Consider the following 10818-nt stretch of genomic DNA (forward strand, 5'->3'; position numbering starts at 1 on the left):
CAGGCCTGGTATGGGGAATTCCGGAGGCAGACATGACTCCAGTCCTTGGAGGATAGATCTCATGACAGAGGGAAAGCAGCCTACACACAGAAAGAGAAAAAACATCCCAATGCAAGATATTTAAAGTGCCAAATGGGTGGTACAGGACACCACTGTGCTGTGCAGAAGGGAGATGGGCCCAGGAAGCCCACTTTGTTGACAATGCTTTGCCCTCCTTGTTCTTCCCACTGACTATTCTTTCTCAGTCTTTTTTACAGCAAGTGTTCCCTTCCTTGCCTCTAAATGTTGACATGCTCTGGGTTTAGCAATGGGTCTTTTTCCCTTCCATCTTTATACTTTCCTGCTCTGGGAAATCTCAGCCATTTACATGACTTTAAATATTACCTCTATGCTGACAACTGCCAGATTTCTATCTCTATCCCCAGACCCTTCTCTGAACAACAGGTTTGTATAATCAACTATTTGGTTCACAGCACCACGTCGACGTTTTACAGACATCTCAAGCTTTACATATCCAAACTGAAGTCTTGGATTCCATCTCCCTGTCACTCTCTCTCTCTCTCTCTCACACACACACACACACACACATGCACATACTGATAAACACCACCTCCATTTAAATTCTGTTCTTCACCCAGTTTTCCATTTAAATAGCTGTTCAGGGAAACAAAAAAACAGATTAAAATCATCTTTGATTCTCCTCTCTTGCTTCCCCTACATCCAAACTGAATCAGTTAGAAATTTAGGAATTTATAAAAATTTAGTAATGTGTAAATAATATTTAACTTGCAATGATTTAACCAAATAGGAATTTCATTATATTTTTCAGAAAAAAGTCCAAAAATTGGCAGTCCAGGGTGTGATGGTAGCTCTGAACGTCATCAGAAATCGGGCTCCTCTCTTCCTGTTTCTTTCGTGGGTAACTTCATCCTCAATTCATTTCCTTTTAAAGAGCTTTCCCAGACTCCCTGCCCAGAAATTTCTTCTTGCATCTTTTTGACTAGAAATATATCACATGGCTACCCTCAGCTGCAAGAGAAGCTGGCAAATATAGATTTATTTTTTATGTTAGGCCCATTGTCACCCCAAACAATATTTACATTATAAATGTTATATAGTTTATATTATATAGCATTATATTAGTAAGGAAGAAGGGGAGAATGGATTGGGAAATCAATCTGAAGCGTCCGCCACAAAATCCATCAGCAAGCTATTATTCCTACCTCTAAAATATATCATAAATTCACCCTTTTCTATCTATACTGTGCCAGCATCATAATCCCTCCTACCAAGTTACTGCAATAGCTCTTTAAGTTAATTTGATTCTCCATCTGCTGACCTCTACTTCTTTTTCCACTCAAGTCAGAGTAAGCCTTTAAAAGCATATATTGGATCATATAATTCTTGTGTTAAAGTAGCTGTTACTTGCTGCTTCAAGTAGAATAAAATCCAAGTACCTATCTTATCCCACTGGCCCTATATTATTTCATCCTTGCCTACCTCTCTAGTTTCCTTTTGCTGTCCTCTATTCATCCACTCAAACATATTTTTTGAGTGCCAACTACATATAAGCACTGTTTTAAGCACTAGGGATAAAGAAGTGAACAAATCAGACAAAAACACCTTCCTTCATGAAGTTTACACTCTAGGGGAGGAAGACATAATAAACAAAATATGAAAGTAAGATCGTATGTTGGGTGGTCCTGGGTCATTCACTCTGCTCCAGCCTCACTAGGCTTCCTTAAGTTATTCCAACTCTTTTAACTGAGGGTCTCCTCTGCCTAAGATGCTCTTCCTTTACCATTCCCAAAACTTCTACATTATCCTTTGGGTATCAGCTTAAAGGTAACTTCTCCAAAGAGGCTTTCTGACCACTCATTCTAAAATAGGACCATCTTGGTATTCTCTTTCAAAGCGCCTATCACCTTTTGAAATCAGATGGGTGGATGGATGGATGAATGGATGGGTAGATAGATAGGTGTGTGAATTCATATGTTTAATTGTTCAATACCTGTCTGTCACTGACGATTAATTTTTGTAATTGCAGAGATCATGTCTACTTTGTTCACCATCCTAGCCCCAGGGCCTAGAAGAGTCAGTTCCTAGTATATGGAGGCACTTAATAAATATTTGTTGTTGGATGAATAAATCAGTGAATGAGTGAAGTGGATGTGATATTTTTAAGCCTTTGAAAGGTAATAGCAGTACCTTGATAAGCAGAGAGAGAGGAAAAAGGTTTTTGTAGACAGAGGGAATTATGTGCACAGAAACAAAGAGGCAGGAATGGCTTGGTTTTGCTGGGCAATTAGCCATTTGGGGCTAGAATTAAGGGGCATGATGTTAGAGGGATAGATTGGAGACAGATGAAGGAAGGTGTCTAATGCTTGGCCTTATTTGGGGCAGCATTAAAAATAAACAAATAGAAAGCAAGCTCACCTTCACAGAATAGCGCCATATCTCTTTGGGACAACCACCCCCGACCCAGACCCAATCCAAAGTCATTGCAGTAAGTCACTCAGAGAAAACAAAAGACAAGAGAAGTCCACAAACTTGGAATTACTCGCTGGTTGGCATACAAATCACCTCTTTCCTGTTAACCAACTTTACATTTAAGAATTTTTTCTTTTTGATTATAAAAGTAATACATATTTATTATAGAAGATTTGGAAAGCACAGAAAAATATAAAATAGAAATGAATTATCACTACTCTGAACATTAACGTAGGCTTTCACCGACAAAGAAGTTGCTGGGAAACTTCGTCATGGCCCTGCAGAGTATACTGGGGGGCGGGGGGCCAGTGGCTGTGGAGAACATGGGAGCAACACCAGTGACTAAGCAGCTGGGACAACCACAGGAGGAATTGCTAACTTTGGATTCAGTGAGTCTTTGGTGTCTGGCATTGAAAAATCATGTTACTCCTTTACCCTCGGTTTCCTCATCAGTCAAAGAAGGAGTTTTCTGACCAGTGGTTTTCACAGTGTGTTCCTTGGAGCTTTGTGGAGCCCTTTAGAAAAGGTGAGGGCAAAGGCTTGACCTCCTCACCTCTCCTCCCGGCAGCAAAGATCCACAAGTACCTGTTTTTCATATTGGCTTTTGACCTAGGTTTTATATATTGGATTTTTGTTGTTGTTTATTTTGTTTTACTTTTAACAACAGATAGGGGGACTAACACAGGATTGCAATTCACCTTTCCAGATACTCAATAAAGTTACTTCGAGCTCTAACTTTTCATGATGATTCTAATTCCCTTCTGGTAGAAATCAATATAGACATGAACTGGGTGCAACTGAAAACTCCCTTTGCTATGGGCCTAAAGGAACTTCCTAAAGATTCTAAAAGTATCAAGGTGTTCTAATAGCATAGCATATATCAGCTCAGCTACAGCAGTATATGAATTTGGACGAAGTATTTAACCTCCCCATGTGTCAATTTTCTTATCTGTAAGGTGGGGATCATGTCACCTACCTATTGAACTGGATACAGGGAAAATGAAATTACAACGCATACACAGAAATGCCTAGCACACACCAAGAAATACAGCAGTAGCTTACATTTCCTGACTTCTTTCTATATGCCAGGACCCATGCTACATATCAAATATACAGTCTATCATTCAATCTGCACACAAGCCTATGAGATAGGCACTTTTTGTATTACCATCTATTATTGTTCCCATAATAGAAACTGAGACTTAGTGAGGTTAAGTAATGTTTTAATCAATTTTGCACAGAGCTTGGATTTGAACCTAGGTAGTGAGATTCAGGAGGCTGTGCTATAAAATGAATCATGGTCACAACAACAATATTTACCACAGCTCACATGTTTTGAGCGCTTGCTTGATGGCAGACACTGTTATGAAAGCTTTGGCTCATTTAATCCTTATGTCAATCCAATGAAGCAAGCCCTGCTTTTACAGATTGGGAAACTGAGATGCAGAGACGCTAAGTGCTATCATCTCTCTGCTGACTTTTTTAAGTTGATTGCTTAGAACTGGCTTCAATTCCTCAGGTAGTTTCTCTACTGGACATTAGAAGCATATACGATTGTCTAATTGATCCTTCTGAAAGCATGGGAAAAGAATTACCCTCTAGAATGAAAACTCCCAGCGGAGGGAGTGCATTCACTCAGGATTTACCACAGTGAAGGGTAATCGTCCAAGACTCCTTTCCCTCCCACTCTCCATTTCCATTCAATTACGGGTCCTGCAATCTCACCTTCTGAATATTTTTTTAATTCCTCCCTTCCTTTCCATCCTACCTTGACCACTTTAGTCTGGGCCATTTTGTCTCTTCCTCCCACCTAATTTCCCTGCTCCAGTCCTGACCTCTGCCCTACTCCTCTTAAACCCACCCTCCACCCTGCAATTTCCCTATTAAATGACCTACAGAATAGAGTCCATGCCTTCACATTGGTCTCCAGCCTCATTTCCTAGCTTAAAATATATATTCTAACATCAAAAAATCACTCATGGCGGGGAGGGACTGGGTGTTTGGGATTAGCAGATGCAAACTAGTATACATGGGATGGACAAGCAACAAGTTCGTATCGTATACCACAGGGAGCTATATTCAATATCTTGTCATAAACCATAATGGAAAAGAATATGAAAAAGAATGTATATATAACTGAATTACTTTGCTATACAATAGAAATTAACACAACTTTGTAAATCAACTATACTCAATAAAATAATTTTTTAAAAAAACACTCATATTGTCATTTCCCACCTCCGTGTCCTTTCACTTCTCTGTGTGGAACTTCTTTCCCATTTTTCTGCGTGTAACTAACTCTTGCTCTTCCTTTTTTTTTTTTTTTTTTTTTTTTTTTGCGGTACGCGGATTTTTTACTGTTGTGGTCTTTCCCGTTGCAGAGCACAGGCTCCGGACGCACAGGCTCAGCGGCCATGGCTCACGGGCCAAGCTGCTCCGCGGCATATGGGATCTTCCCGGACCGGGGCACGAACCCGTGTCCCCTGCATCAGGAGGCGGACTCTCAACCCCTGCGCCACCAGGGAAGCCCTGGTTTTCCTTTCTTGTACAGCCAGGTTAACCATGCTCCTCTCTGCCAGGCTCCTCATGAACCCTGCATTCTCAGCACGTGACGCTGCAGGTATGTTTATAGTCTGTCTACCCCACCACACCATCCATTTCCTGAGGGCAGCCACAGCGGTGTTTTATTCTTCTCTGTGTCCACGACCCTCAGTACAGTGTGTGCATATGGTAAACACTCGATAAATATTTGTCTAAAAATCAAACCAAGGCAGGGAATGAGAGATTGTAATGTGCAGTGTGTAAACTTGTTAGTTATAAGTAATATCCAGGGAATGCTCCCAAGTTTGAATAATTCTATTAAGCACCTAACATGAGCCATTTGCTCTTTCTTTGTTTTGTTTTGTTGGTTTTTAAAATTTTATTTTATTGAAGTATGTTTGAAGTATGTTGTGTTAGTTTCTGCTGTACAGCAAAGTGATTCAGTTATACACACACACACACACACACACACATATTCTTTTTTAAAATTCTTTTCCATTATGGTTTATCACAGGATATTGAATATAGTTCCCTGTGCTATACAGTAGGACCTTGTTGTTTATCCATCCTACATATAATAGTTTGCATCTGCTCATCCCAAACTCCCAATCCACCCCCCACCTCCCTCCCTCTTGGCAACCACAAGTCTATGAAGCATTTGCTCTCCAAAGCACTCTACCTTATTTCCTTTTCGAGATAGTCCTATGAGTTAGGTGCTGTTACTGCCCCCACTTTATAGATGCAAGAGCTGAGAGAAATTAAGCCACTTCCTAGGGTCACAGACCTAGTAAGTAGTAAGAATGTGGTTTGAATCTGATTCCAGGGTCAATTCTCAACCAATAATGACAAGTTTATAATGCCAGCTGAAAAACATCTATCATAAACCCAAGGCAGGAGCTGACAGTGCTGCAGACAGGAGACCAAAATAAGGGTGTAATATCTGTCTTAGAAAGAGAACCAAGAGAGATTTATAATCAGCATAAACTGTCAGGGCACAGCTGGTGTCAAGAAGAGGGTCACCCAGCTCACACATCTACATGTTGCTCTGATCATTGAAAATGAGTTGATGCTATGGCCATATCCATTTAAGCCACTGTTTAGCAGTCAAAAGGAAAGGGCTTGGAGTCAAACGGCCCAAGGTTTCAACCTCAATTCCATTGATTTTTAGCAGGAAAAGAATGATCCTCTCCAAGCCGCTATCCTCATCTGTGAACTAGGGATATTGATACTTAACTGGTTTTGAGGTTTAAAGGAAATAATGTTAAGTATCTAGTGATGTGCCTGACACAGAGAAGGCACTCAAAATAGCTACTATTATTACTGTGAACTTTACTATTATCATGCAAGCACCAAATCAGAAATCATTCCAGGAAGGGGGAGGTCATACGATATACATGGGTGCTGGGAATCCATCCCTCCCTCTGGGAGTGGCAGTCCATCAGGATCTGGGAAGACATCCTAAGAGCTGCCTATAGCCAGAGACCACTGATTGCACGTTCTTCGAGTGGTGGGAACAGCTCAGCAGTGTTCATGATGTAGTCTGAGAAAAAGGCCCTGGAAACTTCTAGTGTCACATTTCTTTTGATTTCATTTTAAAAGCTAATGGATCAGAAATGTAAGGATGGGTCAGAAAATGAGGTCTTTGGGGATTCTCCATCTCTTCCAGAATCTGGTCAGCACATCCTTGAAGAATAATGTTCCATCTAGACCTTGAGAAAGGTGATGTTTGCATTCCCTGAGGTCTCATCGCTGGTACTGATTTGATCAACTGCTGATAAACTGGGTCTTTTCAAAGACATTTTTTGCTAACAAGGCATTGCAGGTGGTGAATTGGGGTGCTGTTTAAAAGCCTTATTCATGAACCACCACTCAAGAGTCTCTTTTAACGATCTTGACTAGACCAGGATTGGAATAATTTAAAGAACTGACAAGAAAAGGCTGAAGGAGATTGCCCAGCCATCAACCTCCGGGGGTGCTGAGAAGGCATCCCACCACCTACAGCTCCCTCATCCACATCCTACTCAGAGGGTCCTTCTACTCCTCCCTACTTCTCATTCACCCCAGTCCGCCTCTCCTGCTGCCCACGTCCAGAACACCATGCTGTGTGAATGAATATAGGCCAGGACAGTAGAAAACTATGTCCCAAAGGGTGACTAAGCTCATCTCACTCCCTGCTTTACCATATTTTTTATGAGAAAATGCCTTTTGATCCATTCAGGAATGCAACATTTGTGTATGTCAAGGAGGATTTGTACATTTCCTTGACTCGACTGTAATAATTTTAAAAAGCTAATATTTCTGGAGGGTTTACTGTGTTCCAGGATCTGTCTTGAGAGCTCTTAACGTATTTTGTATAATCCTCAGAATAACCTCATGAGGTAGGTACAATTATTATCCCCATTTTATAACCAAGGAAACAGAACCTGAGAGATAATAAGTAACTCATTCAGTCACACAGCTAGTAAAAGAAGAAAGTGTTTTTTAAACTTAGATATGCTAAAGTCTACACTAATACTCTTAACCTAGAACCTTCTACTATACTCCAGTGCAAACTGTTTACTGACTGCCCCATAGCAAACTACTCAGGGGGCTCTGACATCAGATTCTGTGACCATATCTGAGAGTCCTATATCTTTTTAAGATAAATTCAGAAAGACAAACTCTTCCCAGGTGGCCCTTTCTCTTATAAAACCTGTACCAACAGCCTAAAATATGCAAGAAGAGCATGGGCAGAAGACCCCAGTGGTCTGCCCTGGGCGCCGGGGCATGCGTTGCTCTCTAATTGGCCTCAAGGCTGCCCAGACTTTGATCTCTTCAGCCCGTCCCCTGCTGGTGCCTTCATAACAATGCTTAAGTCCGATACTGTCCCTGGAAGTCTTATAATGGGTCAAGATGAAGAGTTAGCAGACGTAAGATCCTTTCCCAGCACCATTTTTTGGACTTGGTTTGAGGGCTTCAGCCTGAGCATAGCAACGACACTGGAGAAATGTACAGAGCCGAGAAAGACCGCAGGGCTCTGAACCATAACCAGCCCTGCCTGTCTCCTCGCCGCGGGCACCTAGACCTCTGGATAATGAATGGAAGTGCTGGCAAGATGTGTTCTCAGTAACCGCATGTGCTCTTTCCCGGAAAAAACAAAACAAAACACAACAGCAGGGTCCTCTGAGTTCATAGTTAGCATGTGCCAGGGCACTGTCTCATTTCATCTTGACACCGCCTGTAACGTTTATCTCATTAAATCCTTATATACCCAAAGATCTGTGAGGTTGATACAGACAAGAAAACTGAGGTCTAGAGAAGTTAAGCAAACTGCTCAGCGTCCCACAACTAGTTGCAGCCAGGATTTCATCTCAGGTGGTCTGACACTCTTACTCTTCACCATATCTTTATTCTATAGTCCATGAAAAATGAGCTAACCAACATCAAGGTTTTCAACACAGCTTGAATGTAGCCATTTTCATCAAAGACCCACAGGGCTTCCAGATGGATGCTATACACTAACCCATTCCAGTTATGAAGTTCCCCTGCCTGTTGTGGTTCAGCTTTTACATTTTGACTGGAGGAAGACCCCACAAACACAATTGAGTAATGGCAAGGGTGAATATCCAAGATCGGCTACTGGAGATTTTTGAGTTGACAGTTCCCACTTTGCAGTCCCCATTTTGAAGAGTGGTGGTGTCCTGGATTGCTCCCAGAAAGAATGATCCCTTCCAAGACTGGACATATAATAAAGAAGTGGACAGAATAGAGAAACTAACATTGGAAAACTTCAGTGTTTCCATGAGGGAATTTCTTCCCAGCATATCTCTAGAAATCACTATGTTTTTTCTGAATCCCGAACCCCAACAAAAGTTGGTCAAGAAATTGAGAAAATGGGGAAAATATTACAATTACATTGAGAAAACTAAAGCCTAATAATCAACTAAGAGACGTTTGAAGGAATCCACTGACATCAAGTAGAAAGCAAGAGCAAACAGCTGACACAAGCAGCCAAGGGTTGAGGCCAACATTTCAGGAAAGTGGACCAGCTTCATGTTGGAGGGAAACTGTCCCCATCCAGTTAGCTGATCTTTCTTTGTAGCTGTTGCCATGTTATAAGTGTGTGTTCATTGTCCTGTTAGCTGTCAATGGTGAGTTGTTTTGGGGAAAAAAGTAACAGTAATAAATTTATATGCATATATACTTTATTAAAAATTCTATGAGTATACTAAAAAATAAAAAGTTTTGCAAGTAAAGTAGTTCTTAAATTGGCAGTTTCAACATGAGATTCTATTGTGCTATTAAACTTGCTGGGACATCCAATGTTACATTATTTAAATACTACCTAATAATATTTACTGGCATTTTCAAGCATTTGAATGTTTACTATAGGCTATAGTTCCTTGCAAATACTACTAAACCTAATGTTTCTTATTTATTAAATACATTTTCTTAGGTATTCATGATCATAAGTAAAGAATGTGAAGAACGTTGAAGTACTTTAAGAATCACTTAGGATTTGGGGAATTCCTAAGAATTCCTGGGAATTCTGGTTTCTCATCTCTGAATCCTGAAGATTAATATCTGTTGGAAATTTGGAAACACCAGAATTCTTAAATGAGACGATTGACGATTGACGTGGGAAAGATGGAACATCCTTTTGCATGCCCAAGAGCCTATTCTTTTCAGCTCCTGGAAGCAGCAGGGGCAGCCCCCTACCCACATCATCCCACTAGCTGATTGCTAACAAGTTACAGCTGGCATGAGCTCGCAGGCAAGAGACTTGGGATCAGCTGTGAACTCCAATATGCTCACTGCAGTGGGCAGAATTCAGTCTGCTTTTGATGGAGCCATGTCATACTGTCAGTATCATCCATCTGTAAGTTATTGATGGCACTTCAAGGACTGCTTAAAAAAAAGAGATAAAGCCAAACCTAAATCCAACGAAAAGAAGAACAAGCTCTATTTTCCAGAGACAACATGTGGAACTTAGACAAAATTTTCCACCCAAATTTGTGCAGCCAAGATCTAGAGAAAAACCTATCCCAGTAGTCGGGACAAAGAAGGAGTCAGAACCTACCATCAAAGGTGTAAAATCGAAGGTGGATACCCCAAAGAACATCCCACAGACAGTGAGCACAAAAGGCTCCCTGAGAACAAGCAAGATGCCCGTGAGTGCAGGACAAAAGAGAAGCTGATGTGTCTTCTCTTCCCCTTTTTTTTTAAATACTTATTTATTTATTTATTTATTTGCACCATGTCTTAGTTGTGGCAGGCAGGCTCCTTTGTTGCAGCTCCAGGGCTTCTTAATTGTGGATCGCTGACTCCCTAGTTGTGGCACGTGGGCCCTTAGTGGCGGCATGCAAATTCTTAGTTGCGGCATGCATGTGGGATCTAGTTCCCTGACCAGGTATGGAACCCGGACCTCCTGCATTGGGAGCATGAAGTCCTATCCACTGTGCCACCAAGGAAGTCCCATCTCCTTCCTTGTTTTCGTACCTCCCTCCTATTCATGGCAGATGTGTTCAACACGAGAACACCTTGTCGTAGTCCTCTTCTCTGAATGGAAAGTGCCTGTTATTTAAGAAAGACAGTTACTCCCTTCATGCTTTCTAACTGAACTTTCCTTATGCACCTTTTGTACCTTTTTCCCCAGTGGGCTTGGGCAGCCCACCCACTCACTTGTGTATTTGTATATAGAGGAAAAAAAGTATATACATATATACACATATGAAGATACATACATATTGCAAAAAAAATTTAAGCAGTTTGAGGACAACAATTTATCAAGAAATGTTCATTATTGCA

General features: G+C 41.1%; 1 pseudogene; it reads left to right on the forward strand.

The window, feature by feature from the left end:
- Nucleotides 1–2762: 2762 nt before the first annotated feature.
- On the forward strand, nucleotides 2763–10208 carry LOC112399602 (mediator of RNA polymerase II transcription subunit 6 pseudogene; annotated as a pseudogene).
- Nucleotides 10209–10818: the final 610 nt, after the last annotated feature.

This window comes from Neophocaena asiaeorientalis, unplaced genomic scaffold (assembly GCF_003031525.2).
Source record: "Neophocaena asiaeorientalis asiaeorientalis breed wild unplaced genomic scaffold, Neophocaena_asiaeorientalis_V1.1 scaffold131, whole genome shotgun sequence".
Taxonomy (NCBI): Eukaryota; Metazoa; Chordata; class Mammalia; order Artiodactyla; family Phocoenidae; genus Neophocaena; species Neophocaena asiaeorientalis.